The following is a 25595-nucleotide window of genomic DNA, read 5'->3' on the forward strand; positions in this document are numbered from 1 at the left end:
TGTGACATGGAGCTCTGGAGATCTGCACCAAGCCTTTCTTTTCCCCAGACAAGGCAAGTGATCCTGTCCCTCCTGGCTCATTCCCAGGAACACCATCCTCTCTTCCCTTCCACCTTCTCCCCAGCCATTGCCACCATGACTCAATGGCTCCTTCACATGACACCTCCACCACTTTTGCAATGGAAAGCCCCAAGCATCACCACCCACACTCCTCCTAGTCTCCTCTGATTTTTCCCAAGCCCCAAGCATTTCTCATGAGTTTTCAACAATTTTCTTTGCAGAGGATGGAAGAGAAGCATGGAAGAGGGGAAAACCATGTCAGTGTATGAGCAGCACCAGAACCATGGGCTGCTAACTATCTGCATTGCCATCACTTTCCCCTTGCCTTTGTCACACTTCCCATTTCACATCACCAGCACATCAGACTGTGAGTCAAGTTGAACATGAGTCAGATGTGTGCCCTGGTAGCGTGAATGGGCCAGCTATGCCCTGGGGTACACCAGGGCCAGCACTGCCAGCAGGTAAGGGAAGGGGTTGCTCCAGCCTCATGGGCTATGTCAGGACTTCACTGAACTGCATAAATAATAAGCAAAATTCATGAATATGTTAAACATGTCACATTTTCTCACTGAGATGTTTATTATTTTTGGTCTTAAGGAGATAATGCTGATCTTACTAACAGAGGTGTGATCTCAAAGCTCATTCCTGGCATTTCACTGTGTAGAATAATTCAGTTCACTCATTTATCCCTTTAACATAACATTTAGGTTAAGCTGGAGGCCTAAGGGGAACATGTTATTACTAGCCTGTTTTTTATTTTCCTTTGATGTCCTCGATTCTATTCTCATTCATATATTGGGGTGTGCAGTAAATGAACCTTGAGCATTTATTTTATTTACTAATTTTGCTTACTAGCATTATCAAAAGAGTGGAGCAGCTGTGAGCTTCACAGATTGAGCATACATCTGAACATTTAACGGCCCCAGTTTATCCTGGCTTCCAGGCATCACAATATAATATTCACTGACATGAAAGCTGAAGAAAGGATGTCATGGGAAGTCTGAGCGTCATGCTGTGAGAGGGTATGTACAGCGAGACCCTCACTCCATTGGCTTCTAATAGGCTAAGTATTGATATGCAAATAGGATCGGAGCTTGTGTGTGGCCTTTTAATACAGTCACTAAACATCCGTTCAGGAAAAAGAAAAAAATATTAAGGTCTCTCCTCTTATAATTCTAACCACAGGTGCATAAAAACTAAAATGGATGCATTTTCTCTAAACTGCTTTGAAAGCAAATGAGACCACTTTCAAAAAATCATAGGACCTGGAAACTGACAAATTCTGATCCAGATTTCAAACACTATGTGCTGAGGTAGTCTGATAAGCAGAAGTGGGTTAACCCATGGGAAAAAAAAATAAAATCACTTCCTTCATTCCTAACATGCTTCCCTGGGAGCAATACATGTGCCTCTGGAAGATTAGGTGCTGGGTTGCCACCCTGAAAATAGAAAGTTGCTTGCAAGGTAGCAGAAAGAGAAGCCCAAAGGGCATCTGCAAGGAGGCTTTGACTCTTCTGGTTCTGACACACACAGATAATTCCTGTTTCAAGTTCTAAGCAGGGGCAGGGGATGAGAGGAAAGCAGCTGTTCGTTTATCTTGTAAACAAGCCCCAGCATGCCACCAGATTATGATGGGGCTTCAGGTTGGAGATGGCCCTAGACTGCAAAAAGAGTGCAATATTTACGAAATGGAATTGCTTCTGAGAGCAGTTACCCAGCTATTTGGATTCTGCTCAAATATTGGGACTGACCTGAAAGACCTGATGCAGTGAGGACATTTGGAAACGCTGGGTCCCATAGCTAGGAGGGCACGTTGTGATTCTTATTCCACTGCCCACTGGAGAGGAGCACAGCCCCACACCTCCTTGCAGTGCTCTCAAGAGAGGTATCCTGAAGGGAAGTCAAGGCTGCGTGCTGGAGGTGGAAACGTGTTTCCTGCATATAGCCACAGTGTGGGTCACACACAGCATTTAATAGGTTTGATGGCCAAAAGGTGCCCTGGCAAACGTGGTTTCATTGGGCTCTTTGTGCCCCGTGTGGCCGGGCTCCACTTCCATATGTTAATGGCTCCTAGCAGATGTCAGCCCCAGCTGCCCACACAGGCACGTGACAGTGGCTGACGCCAGGGCTATCATGAACAGCCCAGGCTTCATTTTTTCCACTTGCCTCCAGGCTGCTCTGTGTGGGAGTTTCTAGCAGTGCAAGATAAGATGCTATATTTATATTCCTGCAAGGCCCTCACAGATTCACATTCCAGAGTGAGCATTTTTTTTCCTGCTTAATTTTGGAATCAGCTGAAGCTGAGCAAGAAGGAGCTGTTCTTTATTCCCCAATAAGCGTGTCCCACATCAGCTTGGCTGTCATTCACTGCTGTGATTTCCCACGTGAAGACGAGGAGGCACAGCACAGCACCTCCGAAGGGCCACATGCCAGCCGCTGCCGGCTCTGCAAAACTGTGAAATAAACTGTGGAGGTGCTGTAAGACATACCTGCACACACACAAGCTCTGGCACCCATGAGAAGAAAAGAAATCACTTGTATTCTTCCTATTATAAAACGTTCTTCCCTTTCACCACGACCAGTAGGGAAGCTGCTTAATAATGAAGACTTGAAGGTCTGCTCTTATTTCTCTAGTTTTTTTAATGCTTAGGTCAGCCCTGTGCTGTGGGCATCATCCTTTCTGGCGTGGAAGGCTTAGCAGGATTCCCAGAGAGCCCATTAATGTTATTCCTTAATTGGCTCAAGGCTTCGATGCTGATCTCGGCTTGGCACAACCTTCACTCCCTGCGCCTTGCTCCAGGTCCCTGCCAGTTCAAAGAATAGAAAATCAGGAGTGAAACCTGACAACAACACTTAAAATAAAAGCCAGGACTTCCCTCGCCTGGGAAATCACAGGTAGAAGATGTACATTTTGCAGTCTTCCTCAGAAAAATGTTGCCTTTACAAAGCTAACAAAGACATCTGATTACCACTTTTAATTCTGAATTAGTCTCAAAGTGTTTAACCTTTCACTTACTGGTGCACCACCACCTCATTGCTATTTTCAAATGCAATTAAAATGCATATTTCTCCCCTCTTCCCTCCACCTTCATTTAACTGTTTGAGGAGGAAAGTGAATACAGGTGCACAGAGGCATACTTTGCACTCTTGGGCTGCTCGGGGCCACAGCTCACAGCAGCAGCAAGTATCCAGCCTTGCTTACCTGTGTCAGAACAGGTAATTGCAATAAATCATCCCGTGCCCCCCGCTCTCTGCAGCACAGAGAAGATTAATGGCAGCAGACACCGGAGCTGCCAACTTGGAAGATTTCTGTGGCAGAGCAGGAGCAGCTATGCATGAGGAATTTGTGATAAAAAGCTAGGCTGGGACTAATATAGTGCTGGAAAGGAGCCGAGCTGCCCTTCCATAATGCAGCCACATTAAGGTCTGTCTGATTGTGATGACAGACAGGTATTTGACTGAATACACTGGCAGCTATTAAAAAAAAAAAAAAAAAGAGTAGCTAAAAGCTAACATCAGAAGGTGATGTAGGGTTGTCACTTGCCATCTGCAATAATTTTTGCTATGACCACTTGCAGGTAAGGAGGGCAAAGGAAACAATATTGTCACTGGCTGCCAGGCTGCCTGTGATGTGCAGGCTTTGGGGACAGAGGATCCCTTGTCACCCTCCCTGACATGAAGCTCTGGCCAAGAGACATGTATTGTCTCACTTGTTTTCCTTTGCCTTGCTTTGGAAGAAAAATGCTGTTGGGTAGAGGAGAGGAGGAATATGTTGCACTTGGGTAAGCAGAAGCACCTGCAGTAGGATACTCTGTAGACCCTACATGCATCGAATAACATATTACCTAGAGCTGAAGAGTCGATATGGGTTTTCTAACCAGGGTTGGGAAGGGCAGATAAACCAGCAACACTGTGAGGCTGCTGGCCCTGGCAACTCATCACTCTTGTCTTGTTTGCCCCCCACTTCCCAGCAGCCCTGTGACCGCAGCAGAAAGAAAATAAGCATGCAACAGGAAAGTCCGGAATGAAGCTGTGGAATTCCCTGCTGTCTCCATGCCTACTTTATGTCCGACTGTGCTCCTCATTCAATACAAAGCTGTTCTTTTTCATTCTTCTGAAAGGTGCAGCATGTCCTGGTGCCCACTGAAGCCAGACAGATGGACACCTTCTGCCTCCCACCCAGACCAGGTCATCCTGCTCCCAGCCCTGCCTGGAGCCCAGAACAGATGGGGCATACCCAAGCACATGTCTTCAACTGCAGGATGAGGTTTCACCCACACCTCTCACTCTCGCCACGTGGGACCAATCTCATTGGGATTTACAGGACATTTGGGCTTGGATTGTTTTTAGCAGCGCTTTCTGGGTCTTTTCCCAGCAGCTTTCCACAGCCCACAGGCTGCATCATCTCAGCCTGATTTACCAAATATTGAAATATGACTGCAAAATCAATCAACTCTGCTCTTTTAACAAGATTGTTTATTTTCAGACCGGACAGTGCATTTCTTTCCTCTAGGTCTCTCAACTACTGTTGGTTATTTTTATGTCTTATTTGTCACGTCTAAAGCAAGGTTCGGCTTTTCTAGGACAAATTTTCACACTAAATGTTCCCATAGCTGGAACATTAAAAGTGCCAAAGAAGCAAACGTGAGGATGAAACTGCTCATCTGCTGCTCTTAAAGCTGGTGGGGCTTTCAGTCCTGCTGGTAGCAGATCTCAGATGAGATCTTCGCAGAGTAATGCAGCGGAGGCACGCGCTGGCTCCATGTGACAGATCCAAACTCATCCTGTCTGTCCAAAGGGGGCCAGTGGCTCACAACAGCTGTCGAGCTGCTTTGTAAACAAGTGGGGGACATAGCTGTTTAACCTGGAAGCAGGCATCTGAAAATATGCTCACCTCTCTAAGGGTTTTGCTGGAAATGCTTCAAAGACTTCTGTTTTTCCCAGAAAGCTGCATCGTGTGGTGTTTATCAACTCCTAGAAAGTGCTCGCAGCCTTCTTCCATAGGAGAACAGCATGTTGCAGTTTGACAGTAAAATCACACATGACTTGTTAAGCACAACTTCCTAATGTAGCTCCGTGTCTGCTGCAACAGTCTCCCTGGTGGTAAAAAAAAAAATAAAAAAATACAGTACATTACACTCACTATAGCAACTGTTATGGCAATATGCAGATTACATGACCATATCGCTCCCCAGCATCTAAAAAAGAAATATTTATTTTAGCGTAGTCAGTACTCTTTTCACAGCCTCTTCTTTTGCTGTTCCTTTGTGTTACGTTGTCTTAACTTCATCTCAGATATTGCTTGATGCCAACCATCTTCTTTCTTACAGGCACTGCTTTGTGTCCGAGTGACCCTTTGTGTTCCTGGGTCATCCCCCTGACCTCTGTGTTCTGCTGTCTTTATTTTTAAAGATCACACGCAGCCCAAGCTCATGGATCATTTTCTCTTAAAGAACTTACCCAGTCACATATGTCTTCATTCTCACCCATGGTTTATCCTCTTCTTTGGCTTTCTTACATCTATTCTATGTGCCCTACTGCTTTTCCCCTATCTTTTAATTGTGAGTTTTGTGGGGATTTTTTTTTTTGTTGCTTCTGGCTTTGATTATTTTGAAGAACCCACAGTACTTTAGGACTATTGTTATTTTGAGAATCTACTGTATTAAAAATACCTACCTTTTGCAGATTTTGTCTAAAAATTTCTGGTTTTCAGGTCACTGACTGTTTTTTCCTGATCATCTTCTGTTCTCTGTATAAGGATGCTATAGGGAGAAATATGTTATTTGAGTTGCAGATAGACTCATTGCAAGCCAGGAATATAAAAGGTGTGAAGCTCAAGTGTCTAATTATCCTTTTTCAGATTTAAATAAAATCATTTAATTGTTGTACACCCCACCCTACAGGACTGTGTGAGGTTGAAATAATGACAATGAAGTCATCAGCTAGCCCAGACCCTAAAAATCAATCTTAAAAAACATATTGCCACGCTCTTTTTCTCATTTGGTATTGTGGTTTAGCCTCTTCCCATCTAAAGGAGAAGCCAAGAGTACCCTGAAGCCTGCACACTGTTGAAAGGATATTGCACTGAAAGAGGAGTGCAGGTGTGGATGAAGACTGCCAGAAGCATCTCCTGTTACCCCAATGAGAGCAAATGGCAGCCAACTTCCACATACCCTGTAGTCTGGAAAATGGGGAAACATCAACATTTTGACAGTTGTCGATGAGTAAGCAGAAGGTAGAATCTGAAAGCAGTGGGGATTCTGTGCAAAAGGGCCACAAAACACTTCTTTTCCCATACGTTCCCAAGCACGTATGGAATCCAGTTCCTCTTCAGGCTCTGCACGTGTTGGACAGAAATTCTAGTTCATTCACATTTTAAAAAGATGGGGGAAAAAAAAAAAGGAAACAGGAAAATGTTATCAGTTTTCTATTCTGATGATTTTTGGAGAAATGGAATCGTGTTTTGTTCATGTTGAAATTAACATACTAGTTTTAAAAGTAGGACTTTGCATATGCTCTTTAGCCTGTTTTTCCATATAAAAAGGGCATTTTTAAGAGGGCTAAATGGGAGAAAACATTACATTCACAAACTTTCATACATTTTTTCCAGCTCTCCTGTGAGCTGGAAAGGATAGAAAGAGATTTCTTTACTTTTACACATGGTAACTCCATACTTCTGTCCTCCTCCACTTATTTTCCATTTGATAAGATTGGGATAAGGAGATAAAAAGGAAATTGTTGGATGAAAAGAAAACCAAAAGTGGCTAGTTTTCCTTTTTTGGAGATTGAATTACCAAAATCTTTGTTAATAAGTGAATTCGGAAACAATCTTTCATATTTTCCAAAATCAGATTAAAAAAAAAAACAACACTGATAAAAGTAGTTTCTTATACAAATGAAACCATGTGGTTCCAGAACGCACTTTTTGGACAAGATTATCAGCTCATTCTACCATAGTCATCAAATCTGACCTTCTACATGTAGATTAAAAGAGATTAATTAAAGGAGAGCAGCGCTGCTGAATTGTCAGCAGCTGGGGGATGAAAGCGATGCTGGAGAGCAATTCTCCAATGACGTCGTGGACATTTAGTGGCTAAATTATCTCCTTCCCAAATTGCGGAGTGGTGAGATGGTGGTTTTCTGAAACTCCCTTTATGGTCAAATCCTATTCATGGTGGTGTGGGTTTGTTTTGTTTTTAATAAAGCAAAAACAAATTGTAAAATGGCATAATTAACATTAAATGGTGCAAGTATACAGAACTTACTGTGCTCTGGAGATTACGCGTAAGATGAACTTTATAGTTTCTGCATTTTGGCTTCATAATTATTTTTACCCCATATTTCTCAATATGTTTCTTTGGCATTCAAAGAACAGGGGTAGAGATCCCCTGTGGTTAATTTAACCACAGGAGTATAATCAACGGCTGCACAGTGGCTAACATTCTTCTCCTGTTTCAAAACTAATGAAGTTCAATCCTGCTGGCTAAGGCAGTATTTTTAAAAGTCTATTAAACCTAAATATAGTAACCCAACAGACATCAGTCACACCACAGAACACTTCTTTTACCACCTGTATAAAAGAGGCTGCACAGCCACAGAAAGGCCTCATCTGAGGGCTCGAACCAGCCTCCTTATTGCCACCAAATTAAATTGAGACTGCCAAAAGTCACAGCAGTGAATTCTGGGTGTGACAGTCAAACCATTGCCCATGACATGGGGTGAGATGCAGTCCCCAGGAATGGCCTGGAATATATTTACTTCATAGCTATCTACATGGGACTCACCCGCTCAAAAAAGCACTCTGGTGGGTCACAGGTATGAGAGATCTGCATAGCTCAGGCAATACAGGCTGCTGAAAACAGCTAGGAAATAAATCATGTGCTGCTAATAAGAACACTGATTGAGAGGAGCAGGGTGAACGAAGTGGTGTGAACCTCAGCAGCACTGAGTGTCTGAGCTCTGATTTTTTGCCACATGTGTTACTCTATAGCTGCAGATATCCCCATTGAAGAAGTGAAAATGGGAAATCCATACATATGCATTTTGTACATTTCATCCAAATGGATATTTATGAAACTGTTCAAACTTTGAATGCTTTGTGGCTGTTCCGAAAGCTGTGAGGTAGGAATCATCCCAGCAAGGAGCAGAACCACAAACGCTCTGTTCCACCATACAGTGTGCTGGCAGGGCCAAGCAAAGTCCTAAACATGACAGTGCTTATGTACCAGTGATCTTACATTATGTGCAAGTTAGATTTGCAAATATGATAACAATCATTGAGATAAACGAATTAGTAATATTTTTCCTTTAAAACAAAATAAATCGTTCTTGAATCCCTTGGAGGAAGAATTTTTGATGGTGCTGGGCAGTGCTTTTTCCCTTATTTCACTGCAGTCCTGCAGACTTGCCTCATACTGACATATCTTCAAGCAGCCCAAGCATTGTTTGTACTGTGATTATTTTAAAAACTGATGCAAAGTGAATAGAAAAAAAGTTGCTTTCAATTTCTGCTCAGAACTGCAGCCATCTCCTTTTTTTTACTGTGTTCTTATTGGTTAATTAATCACAAATGAACTGATTAACCCTAAAGATTATGCAAAGAAACAAAACAAGAGATACTTGACAAATCCCAGCATTTGTTTTCAGCAAGCTTCTTTGGGGAAGGATGAGCATTTTCTGGCTAATGCACTTCTCCTCTCCTGCCCACTTCTGCTGCCGTGTTCTCCAGTGCCATCAGTAATTAGATTAAACCCTGACAGATCAGTCTCGTTCATTAAAAGTGGGAGGAAACAACACATACTGCAGCAAAACAACCCCTGCCCTAACTCCAGCAAAACCCATATGGTTTTATCTCACTTGAATGTAGCACACTCTGTCTTAATCTACGTAGTTAGTGACCCTTCCACCCCAGCTAACAGCAGAGACGTTGCATTTTTTTTCTATCCAGAGTCTTTATAAGTGGGGATACAATATCTTAATCTTTTCTTTACCCACTGCTAAGGCAACTGAAGTCTAACAAAGCCAAGTGAGCAGTCAGGGTCACAGCAAGTGAATCATGAAATGATCTGAAATTAAACTGAGGAGCTCTCAGCACAAGCATCTCTGGCTTTCTTCTGCACTGTCAATTTGTACAAGCGGTTGTTTGCCCTGGTTGGATATAATGCAAAGATTAGAACCTTTCCAGATATGGTCAGTGCAAATTATATCCAGGCGGGGCTTTGGTGGACCTTTTCTGAAGGGTTTGTTGTTATTCTTAATTGGTTTCTGTTGTTTCTTAGGATGCTCAGTTGATGCTATATTTACCAAAAAAATCAAATTCATTACAGCATTAAGTGCTGTAAAATACAGCTTTGTTAATAGCTTTTTAAAGCTTTTGAACTAATTTTTGAGAATAAATTGCTACACGACACCATTCTCCATGGAAATAAACAGCCCACACCAAGAGGCACACCTCGCTACAGGTACAGGTCCAAGGAACTGCAGAAACGGCTCAGCTGTTTTCACATAGATTTCCCAAAGTTTCTGGGAAGAGGAGGCAGGGCAGCCTCCAAGCCATGGGAAGGCCATGGCAGGTCCAAGGAGCCATGCAACAAAGCCAGGGAGGCGGGTCCTTGGCCATTGCCAGGGTTGCAATGAACAAGCATGACCCTGATATCTCCCAGAACTAAACTCTAGGACCAGAGCTCAGGTACCACAATAACTTGGTCCTGGAGTCCTCACATCCTCGGTTCCCCACTTGCTGTCACACACACTCACTGTGGCTCCATTTTAAGCCACATCTTCTACCTCTCTCCAGCCAAGCAAGGGCAAATACATCACCCAGTGGCCACTATTAATAGATCTCCCAGTTGAGACCAATGCACGTTTGACTTTTCCCACAAGGAAATGGCTCAGCGGGCTGAGCCTTTTTGTTTTCTTGACTGTTTATTGCAATGATTTCAACAAACACAGTGATCAAATATCCACCTACACAGAAGAGTGGAAGCAAACAGAGAGGACAAACATATGTGGGATGTGAAAAGTGGAAAGAAAGAGGATGCACAACAATGCAAGCCGCAGGTACTCAATACTATACCTTCAGTCACATACTGAGTAAGTGTCAAGTCAGCCCAGAAGATGGGGGAGAAAAATATGTGTAAGAAAGGACCTATACTTTCCCCCCATGTTCTATGTAGGAAAACATCAGGCTGGGTTGTAAAGATTTAAGAACTACACTTGTTTGCTGCAGGAGAGCGTTTGGCACAGAAATAAATGGGAGTCTTAGTTTGCTTTGGGGAGTGTTGTGCTGTATTTGATTTATGCCAAATTTATGACTTTCACAAAGACAGTTGCTAAGGGACATTAGTGCAAGAAAGGACAGAGGAGCTGTGACTTATTTTATTGTTGTTGTTTTTTTTTTTTTTAATAAAATAATTTAATCGATCTTGCTTTAAAGCCACTGCACTGCACCAGCAGCTTTACCTTGCTTTTTGTATATCACAACAGGCAAGTTTCAGCATAAGCAGCACCTGTCTCTCCAATTACTCTTCTGCATTTTAAATGCCACCATCTTACACCTTCCATTGCACCTGGGCAATAGTTAGTTCAAATCGATCTGTTTCCAGCAGTACCAATCTATTTTCTGGGGAGTAACTACTCACAACCCCTTTGGTCTTGTAATCATTTGAAACGTTTTCTGGAAGTATTTTATCCATACATTGCTGTAGGGCTTTAATTGCATCAAAACAGGTGTTATCCTTGGATATGGCTTCCCCCCCACACCCAAAATTATTTAACTGCAGTTTTTAAAACCTGCATTAAAAAGCACAGATTTCTATCTTGCACTGTGCAGATTTTAAAACAATATGTCTGAATCTGGAAGCTGAACAGAGTGTAAGCTGCAATTTTTTAGTTTCACAAACTAATAAATTAACATAACAGGAACTAAAGGAGAAACCTGATTACATGAAATTGCCAACCAGATGCCAAGAATGCTGTCGGAATAGTTTACAAATATTCGCTACTGTTGCATCTCTACACTAAAAGTCATTCCATTTTGTAGAATTTCTAATTTTCTGGAGGCTCTGTGGTGCCTTCTTGGCACAAAACTCTAAAGCAGACATGCCAAGGGCAAACAAAGGCTCCAAAGTTTAGTTAATGTGCCAGGTTCCTCTGGTGGCCAAGCACTGTGTGCCCATGCTGTTCTGTCGGCTCATCAGCTGGAGCTTCCCCAAAGGTTATTGACAGAGCTGGCTGAAGTCTTCGAGGTAAACAATTCATTGGCTGAAAAAATGCAAGGTAGAGTCAGTCAAAACATGTTGTAAATGTGTGACAAATATGGTTATAGTCTTCATTTTAAAAGTCGGAAAATATTGAAGTACTCTTAGATGCCATCTTCTTAATTAAAGGTTTCAACAGAAATATCTCAGGGCTACGTGAGACCCATCACTGCTTCATTTCCAGTTTTCTCTTTTTGGGTTTTTAACACTTTTCCTTATTAGCGAAATGACAAGGCTTTGTTTGGTTTGGTAAAATGTTCTTTCCAAGCCAAAATTATTAGTCTTCCTCATATTACCTGTTTCCACTCAATCAGAAAAAAAAAAAAGAAAAAAGAAAAAAAAAAAAGTTATGTGCACGCTATACTCATTACTTATATTAACCAGAAACATTTAGAAAACAATCTGGATTGAACTGGATAGTTGGACCAGATGGTCGTTGGAGGTCCCTTCCAACCTGGACAGTTCTGTGATTCTGTGATTTTTAACCCAGCTTGAAAAGGTAGCCTACAGCTGCAAACAAGATTTCAAGTTTTTTCACAGAGAGCACAGAATAGAAATTGAGGACAGACAATTTCAGGAAAGTGAAAGAAATCCCACTGTCCGTGATAGTGCAATGCTCTTGCACACTTCCTGAATTTTCAGTAAAGAGCAGAATTTGCAGGAGGAGAGGGCTCAGGAGATAGCTTATTCCTTTCTGTACTGGAGGATGAAGAGAAAACAGAGCCAGACTCCTTCAGGACAAACAGAACAGGACAGAAAGTGGAACACTGGTTCTGATTTGCTACTAGGATAAATATTTAACCATGAAGATGGTCAAACTGAGGACAAAGCTGCCTAGATGGAGGCTGTAGGCATCCTTTTTTTCTTAGGGAAAAGTTCAAAAGGAAAGAAGATATCCCCTGTAGCATGTGCTGGAAGGATGTAGCCTGCAGTGGTCCATTGAGGCTCCTGCTCTACTCATCGAGGCTTCCTTTCCCACTGAATCAGGGACTTCTTTTCACGGTTTGACTACAACTCTGCCATCTGCATCTTCCTTCAGGAACCAAATGTAAATGGAAAGAAATCCCACAGAAAATCTTCCCTTAAGAGTAATCCAAGGACTTTGGCAGCTCTGTGTGCATATCTCACCTCCCTTATTCACATGCTTGGGAAAGGCACGATACACTGTGTAATCCAGTAGGAGGTGTACACTGTGTCTCTAAATCTTTTTCATCATGTTTGTATAAATAAGGACTTCATTGTACATAAAAACATTAAAAGGATAAAATTACTCAACTTGTTTTTTTTCTCCAAACAGAAAAAAAAATAGTGATCTCCTTTAATTGGAGTCTTCCACAGAGAAAGAACAAGATGCTGGTTTTAAACAGATTTCCCTGGAAGAGTAAATGATGATTGAACACTGCATTTTTGGCAACTGGAGTATAAGGCTTTCATTTAAGCAAACAACTACAGCATTACATCTCTCAGATTCTGTTGCACACCAGCCAAGATCAACTCTTGATATTGGCCAAAAGTAGATACTGCATTGAATCACACTGATAATCAGTATTAATGAATGTAATACTTAAAGTGGTATCTCTTTCCGGCTCAAATTCCATTTCTTAAGTGATAAAGGAACTAAAAGTTGTCTGCGGCTCTTTGTGTTTTCTAGTGTTTGCAACAACAATTTGTATGATGCTTTCTCTTCTACTTACTGCCTTTCTCTCCTCTCTTTTCTCAGGAAAATCTTAGAAGAAAACTTCATTAGGAGTGTAGGATGTGGTTTGAACATATTTCTTTTGAAAATATGCGTAATCGTGTTGTTATTTACAAAGAAAGTTGTCAATCAGCTTCATAAACTCAGTTTCCACTTAAACATCCCTAGCAGCACATATGCAACATAACTGTCCCAAAATGCTTTCTCCATGTTTGTGTTTTGTATTGGGTTAACATGAGGTGGACTACAAAACAACAGAGTAGTTCTTATTCACTGGATTGTCAATGCAGACACACCATAAGCAAATTCACCACATCATGAGGTTCATCCTAGACTTTTTCAGTCTTTTTTTCCTCTGTGATCACTGACTTATCAAATACTTTCATCATCAATGCAGATCTAAATACCAGGGAATAAAACAAGATTACATCTGATATTACAATGGCAGAGAGAGGTTCTAAATGCATACCAGGTTTGCCAGTTTTAGATCATATGTGATATATTCAGGTTAATAAAACCCCCTGATCATGTCTTTAGGGTAGATGATTACATTTCCATTCCCATAGATGAATGAAAGTGGAATGTATAGTATTTACCTAGTAGTTTTTTCCCAAGAGATCATATCACTTATTTGGATAAACAAATAGAAAGGTTGGAATCATAGAATCATATTGCTCTTCATCCTGGACCAGAAATGTCATCATGCAGAGAGTATTGCCTTGCATCCTCAGACTTTTCCAGAGCCCTAAGTTCACTCCTGCAGGAGCTAAGAACTAAAAAGTTTAACAACTGGAAACAAAATGAAATCACAATCACATCTATAACTTTTCTGTACTGACTAGATGAGAAAGAATAGTGCAGAGCAGTTTCCTGCTTCACAGGGACAGAGCTCTACCATAATATATTGCCTGGGAAGAGAAAGTGACACTAAAAATCAACAGAGAAAAAAAATAAGTGCTATTACATTTACTTAAAAGAAAAAAAAAAAAAAAAAAAGTCATATATATAACAGTCTGGGAAAATGTTTTCTGCAGTCGTGATGCCAACAAGCTTGGGAAGGCAGGAGGACATCACACTGCAGCCGTTCTGCCACCCTCACACTCACACCCGGCCCCTTTCCCTCCACCATGGCTCCAGCTGCAGTAGCAGCAAAGCATCTTCGATGGGAGTTTGTCCCACACACAAGAATACAAATAATCATATAGATACAGAAAATGCATAGTCAGCGGGAGCGTACCCTGAGGGAAAGAAAGAGAGAAGTGCAAACTTCCAACTACCTCAAGCTCTCACTGACATTGTACTTTCCCAACTAAAAGTCAATTTAAAATACCTTTTTCCTGAATCTTTTTGGCAAGCTCTGCTATGGTCAAGAAAAGGCACTTTGAATTGTTCTTGCTGAGGAAATATGTCTTTTATTCTTAACTGCTCATTTTCAAGTTAAATACATGCCCGTCCATCCATTTTTGTAATCTTAAAAATGTATTTTAATTGATTTCCCAAGTTTTTTAATTGATTTCCCATGTACTGTAAGGTCTATTAATTCCACAGATCTTGCAAACACTGCATTTTTCGTATTCCAGCTGCTGTTCTAATCATATTCATTAGCAGAATTACTTTTACCTGCCAGCTAATACTTTAGACTCCTTTAATAAACGTACTGTTTGCTATCAGAACTGAGTGGACAAATAAAATAAATTACCCAATAGTATGAGTTTCCACATGAGTCTAACACTGCCCTATTGTGTCAGTCTATGAATAGATTTAATCAGATTTCAATACAAAGGAGGTAAATGAAAAATATGTGAGTACTATTTTAAAGTGTGAAATGCCACATTTCAATAGTGTCTCCCTTTTCCATATTAGAATTTAACAGGCTTTTTTTTTTCTCAAACTCTTTGTTGTGGTGAAGGCTTTATGGAAAGCATGCTTTCTCTCTGAGGTATAATCAGCAGTTGTAATAGTCAGTAACTCATACACTGTATAATCAATTCATCTTTCTACATGTTTTAATGAACAATATCAAAAATAGAAATATAAAGAAATACATGGTAACCTTCCAATTTTAGACTGTATTTCTCTTACTAACTAGCAGAAAGACCCGATGTAAATGTCTTTTTGCCTGTATTATTTCCCTACAGTTCTCAATTAATTTTTCTAAAAGCTCTGAAATTCTGCCAGCACCACACGTGCATGGAAGATAAAATGAAACTGCAATTAATCCAATCATCTTTGATTTAACATTAATGTTACTCAGTGCATTAGGCCTTGTTTTACATGCAACTATGTTGTTCCTACTACATTTCAGAGAGCCCCAAATTAGTCAATTCACAAATCATAATTGAACCAAGGATGAGGGTATTCCACTCAGTACAGCCCTTCAGGAACATCCATCTGTCCCAAGGAAATAAGGCATATTTGTAAGGCTGGCATCTCTTCTCCAAGCAGATAGAATAGTTCTGTGAGAGTTGGCAGCAATGCACAGCATGACCCATGCTAATATATTCTCAAGTTGTCATAAGACTAAAGCTGGAAATTAGAATCATAGAACGGCCTGGGTTGAAAAGGACCACAATGATCACCTTGTTTCAAACCCCCTGCTATGTGCAGGGTCGCCAACTACCAGACCAGGCGGCCCAGAGCCACATCCAGCCTGGCCTTGGATGCCTCCAGGGATGGGGCATCCACAACAATCATTAGGATGATCAGTACATTAAAGGAAGAAACTCTGCACCAAGTAAGCCCCATATCTGGCAATACTTACACGGTCCCACTGAGCACAATAAGAATGTTGCACGTAAGAACAGTCACGTATTTGTAGTGTTAGAGAACTGACTGGTTAGCATTCCTGTTTATTGCCCTATTTATAATAGCAGAAGTCAAAATGGTTCATCTTATCACAGAATCACAGAATCGTAGGGGTTGGAAGGGACCTCCAGAAATCATCGAGTCCAACCCCGCTGCCAAAGCAGGTTCCCTACACCAAGTCGCACAAGTAGGCATCCAGGCAGGTCTTGAATATCTCCAGAGAAGGAGACTCCACAACCTCCCTGGGCAGCCTGTTCCAGTGCTCCGTCACCCTCACCGTAAAGAAGTTCTTGCGCACATTGGTGCGGAACTTCCTATGCTCAGTTTCTGGCCATTCCCCCTTGTCCTGTCTCCACACACTGCTGAAAACAGTCTGGCCTCACCACTCTGCCCCCCACACCTTAGATATTTATAGACCTGGATCAGGTCCCCTCTCAGTCTTCTTTTCTCAAGGCTAAACAGACCCAGCTCACTTAGCCTTTCCTCATAGGGGAGATGCTCCAGGCCCTTCACCATCTTTGTGGCTCTCCGCTGGACTCTTTCCAAGAGATCTCTGTCTTTTTTGTACTGGGGAGCCCAGAACTGGACACAGTACTCCAGATGAGGCCTTACCAGGGCAGAGTAGAGGGGGAGGATCACCTCCCTCAACCTGCTGGCCACGCTCTTTTTAATGCACCCCAGAATGCCACTGGCCTTTTTGGCCACAAGGGCACACTGCTGGCTCATGGCCAACCTGTCATCCACCAGGACACCCAGGTCCCTCTCCGCAGAGCTCCTCTCCAGCAGGTCATCCCCCAACCTGTACCGGTGCATGCAATTATTCCTCTCCAAATGCAAGACTCTACACTTGCTTTTGTTAAACCTCATCTGGTTTCTTACTGCCCAGATCTCCAGCTTGTCCAGGTCTCGATGAATGGCAGCACAGCCTTCGGGTGTGTCAGCCAATCCTCCCAACTTCATATCATCAGCAAATTTGCTGAGGGTGGCCACTGTCCCCTCATCAAGGTCATTGATGAAGATGTTGAACAAGACCGGACCCAGCACCGACTCCTGAGGAACACCGCTGGTTACAGGCCTCCAACTGGACTCTGTACTGCCAACGACAACCCTCTGTGCTCTGCCAGTCAGCCAGTTCTCAACCCACCTCACTGTCCACTCATCTATCCCGCACTTCCTCAGCTTTGTTATAAGGATGTCGTGGGAGACAGTGTCAAATGCCTTGCTGAAATCAAGGTAGACTACATCCACTGCTTTCCCCCATCCACCCAGTCAGAGACATCATAGAAGGCTACCAGGTTGGTCAAGCATGACCTCCCCCTGGCGAACCCATGCTGACTACTCCTGATAACCTCCTTTTCTTCCAGTAGTCTGGAAATGGCATCCAGCACAAGCAGTTCCATCACCTTTCCAGGGTAATAGTAAGAAATAGCAATAGTAAGCTTAGAAATTAAAAACTATTAGGACTAATTGCACTGTGCTGCCAGTGCAACGCAACCTGAAACTGCTGAGCTCAGATAGACACTCATTTAGCCCATGTGATTGGCATCAGTTATTCTGCATTTAGTGCTTTACATATTGAGTATTTAACAACAGACATGTAACATTTCCTGAAGATATGTCCCTTCATTGTACTCTTTCTCTGAATGCAATTTTGATTTTACAGGAAAGGTTGGACTTAAAGATTGCCACTCAATCACATGGACACCAAGCAAAGTTCAATTGCAGTACAGCTTTCGTTAAGGATTCATTACTAGACACTTCACATAAAAAGTGCTACCACATTCTCTTTCATATTTTTCTCTCTCTCTAACCCCTCCTTTTTTTTTTTTTTTTTTTTTTTTTTTTTTGCAGCTGAGAATAATTAACTGTTCTTTTGTGAGTGTCATTTGTTCTCAAGGAATTAAATGCCACCTTACTTCTCAGAACAAGAATTCAACTGTCATAATTATAGCTTCATTTCAGGATGAAAAAAAAAATCATAATTTATTACAGATTGTTCAGCATGTGAAATAGGTTTAAATGTCTTTGAAAGTAAATTGTGGCGTGTCACAAAGGGCTTTTGCCATCACTGTAATTGATTTATAATTTTACATTTAAAATTAACAACATTCATCCATTGTTCTCCTATTATATAAGGTTCTGGCAGGGAGCTTAGAGTTTTGTGTTCAGTTCTGGTCATCACACTACTGTAATGATAATAATAAAGTTGTAATAGCTTAAGAGATAAAAATGATATGAAAAAGCAAAGACAATACCGGCATTAAAATATGCTTGAGACAGAGAATATCTCCTGAAACATGTACTATGCTCTAGAAAAAATGAGTAGATGAATTATGTACACTTTAAAATAAAGACAGGTTAAATTTAATTAAAGGTTAGATTAAACTCAGCCTAAAATAGGAAAGAATTTAAAGTTAATTTGAAATAATTGAGTACATATACTTCAACAGTGTTCCTACAGGTGAAACCACTGTATCTCAGAAGGCATCAATCCATAGCTGCAAAACTGAGTCCTGTCTCTGCATTTCAAAGTTACCCTCTCATTCCAGAATAGCAGAAAGAACAACTTCAATTTGTCCGTTCTGATCTGGGTAATGTTGGTGTTGTAGTACAGTTAAGCATCATAACTGCCCATCCATTTTTTGAAGTGGCTGCATTTCTCAGATAATGTCATTGAACAATGTAATAATGTCATTGAGCAATGACAGAACGGAGATAATGACATTGAGTAGTGCTGCACATACCCAGAGGAAAAGAAAAAGGAAAAAAAAAAAAAAAAAACAGGAAAAAAAAAAGATCCTGGATGAAAAATTGTATTTACTGCTTTTCAAATTTTGTCTGTGATTCTGACCTCAGCAGTTTTTTGGGGGAGTTATTTGGTTTTATTGAGCTTATAAGGTATTCACCTATAATAATATTAGTGTGAATAAAAAATGAATTAGTCCTATTAACTAATTACATACAGTTGTGAGATAGAGAAAGAAAGAAATCATGAAAGATGAGAAGATTGATTTTGTCAGTTATGCCAGATTCCCAGTTGGCCACGTGCATTCTTCTTATGGTGTCCGTCTTTTAGACCTCTCAGATTTCACAGAAGGATATGTACAATAAATACAAATGCAAGAAAAAAAGAACTGAATAATTTTCTTCGTTCCTTAAAAAGAGCGAGCGCCATGCCTTTCCACAGTGTCAGGATTTCATCATATCAGAAACTTATAAGATCCCTCAAATAAGAGAAACCAAGCACTTCAAAAAACTGCTACTCCAATTTAAGGATGACAAAAGTAATCTACAATTCAACTCTGTCCCACATAACCACCTTATAGGAATTTCTACCCTTTCTTTACTCTTTTTTTTTTTTTTTTGTGCCTAATTTAAAGAATGACCTTTCATAAAGCTTTAAATTTTCCAAAGAAGCAAACAATAAAGAAATGACAGTACAGTTAAGATCTTCATCGTTAAAGTAAATTTTTTAAGTGCTTGGGTTTTTGTTTGTTTTTCATTTTTAGGGGGGCAGGTGGTTCAGATTAACAAAGCAGGAGATTTAGAATCAAATTGGGGAGCAAAGAAGATAAGAAGAAACGGTGAGCATGGCCCAATATTAGCAAACTTCAGTCTTAGCAGAAGACATTGAGCATAAAAACCTACAGGACGCTATACAAAAGAAACTGAACAGTACAGGTTATCGCCTTCCAGTGAAGAAGATGAAGATGAATGTCATCAGCCCTGCCTCTGGCTCCTTGATTTAGGATATATTATTTACCAAATATTTTTCAAATATAGCCTATGATAGTCACTGACCCTTCCCCAGGCCTCCTTCTTCACATTTGCATGCAAAGACAGGTCACAGTCTAGCAGATGGCCAGAAGGCCATGAGATGATAACATATCTCGATCATTTGAGATTGTGATATGATCTCTGAGGCCAAAGGCAAATTGAAGACCCAGCAAGGCAGAGGGAAATAATTATATGGGCCATACCAAGTGTTGCCAAACCCTAAAATAAACAGAACAGGACAGTGCTGTCCTCATGGCTACTGGAACCTAATACTGACGGGAGATTCAAGGACAGTTTACTTTAGTAAAACGTTGTCATGTAATGTTGGCAAGGTCAGTGTCAGTTTGGATTACCTGCCATGCAAATGCCAGTCATGCATGTCCCGCTTGCCTTGGGCTAGTCTTACTCATGCTCTGACTTTTCAAAGATGTTTATGCCTCCATTCTCACAAGATGACATGGGGCAGCAGATTTAGTAGCTGGAGCATCAAATGTGTTTCATCACAAACCTTTTCTGCTCCTTTTCTAAAGTACACAGAGCTTTTGTCTTTGCACTCTTATCATCCAAAAGCATGCCTCTTCACACTGAAAACACACATGATGAAAACTGTGTTAGAATTAAATGACCAGTTCCCTTAAGAAGGAATGCATTTACTCCCAGCTCTCCCAGTTTGTGCTTCTAGAGGTTGCTGGGTTGTTTCTTGACAATGTGTGAAAGTTAAAGCATTTGCAAGGAGAAAGAGATTCTTTTTTTTTTTTTTTTTTTTTTTTTTACATATTCTTTATGGGCTTCTCTCTGCTTCAGGACTGCCATAATGAACCACTGCCTCCAGCAATCATCTTTCCTGTCTCCCACCTCTGCCTTTCCCCAGTGATGCCCTGGGGCATGGCAACACAGCTAACAAAGCCCAGGTTACAAACCTGCTCTGTCTGCCATACTTCCCAGCTCTCCTTCCTTAACTCTTTTGCATCCGGTGGACATCCACAGACAATTCATCCCACTCCAATTCCTGAGCAAGAACAGCAGCAAAAGCTGGGAATTTCCTATAAAGTTCAATTCCTTGGAATTACTCAGGAGGATGCAGGACTTATTTAGAAGGTCTATGTGTATCTTCCATTAACATTTTGATGGTTTAGACAATAATGTCTGAAAGAAGGATATCTCAAGCTCAGCAGAGTCTAAAGAGGGCTGGAAATGAGAGTGGAGACATGGATTGTGGCTGGGGCCAGGCCAGAGATGAGAATAAGTCTGTCAGGCCTTTGTCTCCAGTGTCTAACACATAATGTAAACAATTGGGCTGGGTTTTCCTGGGAACGCACTAAAATGGACGAGCTCAATGTTCACACCCATGGAACATTACAAAGTGTGATACAACTGATATGACTGAGGCTGATGTTGCCACTGCATCCAAAATCACACATACTTTCAAGTAGTCACTGCATTTTGAGGAAACCAAACCAGGTGAGATTTGAATCAATAACCCAAGCAACATGCTCTTTTTCTTCCTGTTACCAGTTTCCAGAGTCATCCCAGCCCTTGTGATCAATTCTAAGCTCCACTAATTCAATAAGAAAATATTGCAGAGATCTGATTCATGGTGTTCCACATTCTAAAATCAACTGCTGTTCAACATAACGTGCTTAATAGCAGAGCCCACATTTCATACAGTTTTGTGAGCCACATTCTTTAGTCTTTTATTTTAAGAAAAAAAGGCAACTTGACAGAAAGTGAGGGATTTATTGCTATAGAGAAAACAGAGTGAGATGGGGTGTTGGTTTTTTAGTGACCTTTTTAGATCATGATACAATTTTTTTTTTAATTTTGATCAATCTCAAGCAAAGGTTATAAGGGTTATCTCTTTCAGGTTGTACTTATCTTAATATTAACAAGTGACTTTTTTTTCATCTTCAGGAATACGAAATTACCGTCATTTGAAAGACCTGTTTAGGTTCCTTGACCAGAAGAGGCGTTTAGCTGTGTCGTGTGTGATGTATGGCGCATTTAATTGCTCTGTGCAGCTATTCAAAAAGCATTCAGAAGTAATCATTTAGCATTAATATCCTGGGGCAATTCAAGGTCACAGTACATTAAAAACTAATTCAGAGTAGTTCTAGAATGCATTTTTCATATACAGATACATAATTCTTTTATGATGAAAGTGACAACAGCATTGCAGCATGATGAGGGGACAGTGATATTCTAAATATCTGCTACCAGTCTTTTTGTAAAAGCAGAAAGACACACTTTCAGCCCTTTCATCACTACTCAACAACTATTAATTTCCAGTAAACTCAACATATCCAGGTAAGTGGTGATGAGCAAATACATTTACGTGAGCAATCATGCAATCTTGATGTAGAAGTATTGTAACCTAAAAGTATGATTTCCCCGTTGTTCTTTTTCCCAGAAGTCACTCTTCCGAACAGTATTTAGAAACTGACGAGCACTGAACAATTCTAATGTGTTCACAGCTAATTATGCACAAGATACTCCCATGTAGAAAAGAAAATAAAGCCATTCTTACCATAAAATAATTAATTTCAAAATGTGGAAAGTAGAACAAGATCACAAAATGTTACATTGCTCTTTGGAGTCATAGGGTGAGCGCTGAGGGTCTGGATGACAAACCAGACACATATGTGTGACAGAAGGATAACTCAGTCACCTTTCTGTCTCAGGGGGAGGAAATTCCCTTCCGTTATAAGCACAAGATACAGAAATCACAGATATCAAAGACACAGTCTGCATGCATCACAACATGATTAGGTGTAAAATTATTCATAGCCATCCTTGCAGCACTCACTCTGTTACACACACACTATACAAGAGATACTGACAATCTACAAACCAGAACTCATAACAGAGGAAGAAAACAAACAAGTACCAAAATAATATTGTATTTCTCACACCAAGACCCAACAATCACTTTCTGCCATTTTAGGGTGCTGTTAACACCTAGATGAGAAGCCACTCGGGGTATCTAGCTTTCAGAAAATTACTCATTCATATGCCTTTAATGCAACAAGACCTCAGCGTGGGAGAAAAAGCCAGAGCTGAGTTCAGGCAACATAAAACTTGCTTCCACGTGAGCCTTCCACCTTACTGGGAGACTGCAACTGGTGCTGCAAACTGGAGTTGAAAACTGGAAGTAATCAGACCATAGCTGGGTCTAAAGCAGCTGCAGATACAGTTCACACTACTGCTTTCCTGCACAGATTGAAAACTTGAAGAGAGGAACCAGCACCTTTTAGCTCCGATTGCAGATGAGACACAATATATAAGCGTCTAGAAAGGAGTATTGGACACCCACAGGTACACATTGAAGCACAGGTAAATGCAGATCCTTCTAGAGCTGCCTTGGTCAGATATCAGGATTTTCGTTTTTGTTAAAAGGAAAATGTTGGTTGCAGAGGAAATTATGAACAGAAATACTAGTGGGAGCAACAGCTTGGAAATGAAAGGCTACGACACACAAAAGAACCAAAATGGCATTCTCAAAACAGTGGCAAGGAACAAGCAAGGAGGAAAGCACCTATAAGTAAACACACAGGCTTGGCTGAGGTTCTTAACTGATGGGTAAGGTAGGAAAGTTTTATAAATTATAAATTATCTCATGTAGCAACACGATAATCATTCTTCCATTAGATAAAATAGATCAAACGGAACCTTTTAATGTAGATATCATGGGAAATCACTGAACATAAGAATTCTTGGCACGCCCAAAGAAGCAGCTTTTCCTTAGAGTAAGAAAGAAGAACCGTTAAAAAAGATAATTTTTTTTAAACTCTTGCCGAGATAACAGAAACATTCAAGTCCAGCTAAGGTACCCCAGATCTGATAACAATTTCATTAATATAATTATATTTTGATGTCCCATCCCTGGAGATCTTCAAGGTGAGGCTGGATCAAGCCCTAGGCAACCTGATTTAGCTGTGCATGTCCCAGTTCATTGCAAGGGAGTTAGAATAGATGACCATTAAAGGTCCCTTCCAACTCTAAGGACTCTGTGATTCTGTGACTATGCTGATAATTAAGAATTTTCTTTGTAGAACTATGTGGTTCAATAGACATCACCTAGTAGTTAAAGTGCCAATAATTAAAGTGGTCTGTTACAGCTTCCAGCCATCACTCGAGCTTTAAATGTGGCTATTTTGTGCAGGTCTTGATTCTCCTTTGGTCTTTCTCCATCACCATCTTATCATGCCCCTTTTTTTTTTTTTTTTTTTTTAATAGTGCACAGAATTTTTTCAAGTGCACAGCAAAGTTCATAAATAGAGAAAGGAATTGTGAAAGTAGTGGGCTGTAACAGCATGTCCTAAAATCATCATGAAGTGATTGCAAGCAACAACTTAGAGGAGGTTATTTTAAAAATATCAGCATCTTTAGTAGAATTTTGTATTAGACTAGGGAAATAGTCTCATGAAAATATTATGTTTGAAATTCTATGACTTTTTGAAGTTGGGAAAGAAATTCAACATTTTGAGGAATGAAAGAGCTGAGGTCATTTTCTTACTAGCTGAAGCAAGGCTTTCAGTTTCAAACAGAAATTCCAGCAATAAAAGGCAACTTCTTTTAGGTTTTGATTCTATACGGATTTAATTTAAGCTTTTAAAAATAAAAATGTTGATGACATTGAGAAATTTTAGCAATAATGTTCAAGTTCTGATCTGTGCATTTCAACTATTATTGTGGTCAAGGGTGTGGATGTTTTTTACTTCACTCAACTACTGAATATGGTGTCTGATATATGGTGCTGTAGAGGAGAAAGAAGGGGGATATCATAACATCTCTTTGATGATTCTTTTCAAGCATTGTGTGCTAAAACTGTTTACCAAAACTGTGACCCCCTCTTTGTCATAGAGAGTTTATAAACAAAACTGAAAAGTCTAAGAAACAATTGGATGTGAAGGTCAATCAGGATAACATTTAAAATCACAGTGACACTGGTAGATGTTTATGTTTTGACTTAACTTCACTTTCTAGATGACCAGTCTTAAACAGCTCAGCAGACCAGATAAACACCTGGGTAAGTATTTGCAGAATTTTTCAATCAATGGAATATTGAAACAGGCTTCAAATTAAGTATATGCACAAATACTCTGCTGTTTTGAGAACTTCTTAGGCATTCCTAACACAGGCCTATCCAGAAATATCCAGTGTTATTGTCTACTGTGGCACCACTGTTAATGTGTATAAAGAGATCTCACATCCACAAAAAGAGCTTCTGTTCTCCAGTAAATGGATTAACAAACATTTCTATTTATTTTGACTTTATTAATTTGCAGTATCAAATAGGAGGAATATCACAAAGCCACCACCACAACATCAAGTGAAAAATTGGACCTACAAAGAAGCTATCATACATGGCGTCACCAAATCACACGAGGTAACGAGTAAGCTTTCAGACAGACTCCAGTCCACTGATTTAATCAAGACCCCCACAAATAACCTCGTTCATACATCTTACCAACACAGCCAGCACGATGCTGAATTTACTTTCTTGGACTTTTTCTGTAGCCTGTCACCACATCTCTCTTATCCCAAACCCTTGGAGTGCATGGAGGACGGGAGTCTCGGGGTGGGAAGGTAAAGACTGCAGCACCTTAAACAGCAGCAATGAGGTTTCTGCATTCCTCTGCAGAATAGCTTCAATACATTGAACACTGGGCCAAGATCTGCTCTGTTTGTTTAAATTCCAGTTTATCCTTGAGTTCCTTGTGCTTGAGCTCAGGAAAATTTTTTTCTGGGCAACAGCTCTGCAGTCATCTAGGCCTCCTGGTCATGATGGAGTATTGCTGTCCACAAAACGTTAAGGTTCAGTGATGTTTTCAACCATTCTCAAAACAATTATGATGAAGTACAACAACAAAAACTGTTTTTCTGTTTCACAGTCTTATTACTAGAGTGGGTTTATACTCTAAATCTTGACATTTAATAATCCAAAAATGAAGAAAATGAATGAAAATTTCACTACAGACATCCTATTGCTAAAATTAATG

General features: G+C 40.5%; 1 long non-coding RNA gene across 1 annotated transcript in view; it reads right to left on the reverse strand.

The window, feature by feature from the left end:
- Nucleotides 1–2692: 2692 nt before the first annotated feature.
- LOC149918668 (uncharacterized) overlaps nucleotides 2693–25595 on the reverse strand; it is a 97011-nt gene continuing 74108 nt past the window's right edge. The window contains exons 3-5 of the long non-coding RNA XR_016465255.1: nucleotides 5737–5822; nucleotides 4955–5157; nucleotides 2693–2864 (exon numbers count right to left, since the gene is read on the reverse strand). This is a non-coding gene — a long non-coding RNA (uncharacterized LOC149918668). The remainder of the gene's footprint in view (nucleotides 2865–4954; nucleotides 5158–5736; nucleotides 5823–25595) is intronic.

This window comes from Phasianus colchicus, chromosome 3 (genome assembly GCF_987193195.1).
Source record: "Phasianus colchicus chromosome 3, bPhaCol1.hap1.1, whole genome shotgun sequence".
NCBI classification, from domain to species: Eukaryota; Metazoa; Chordata; class Aves; order Galliformes; family Phasianidae; genus Phasianus; species Phasianus colchicus.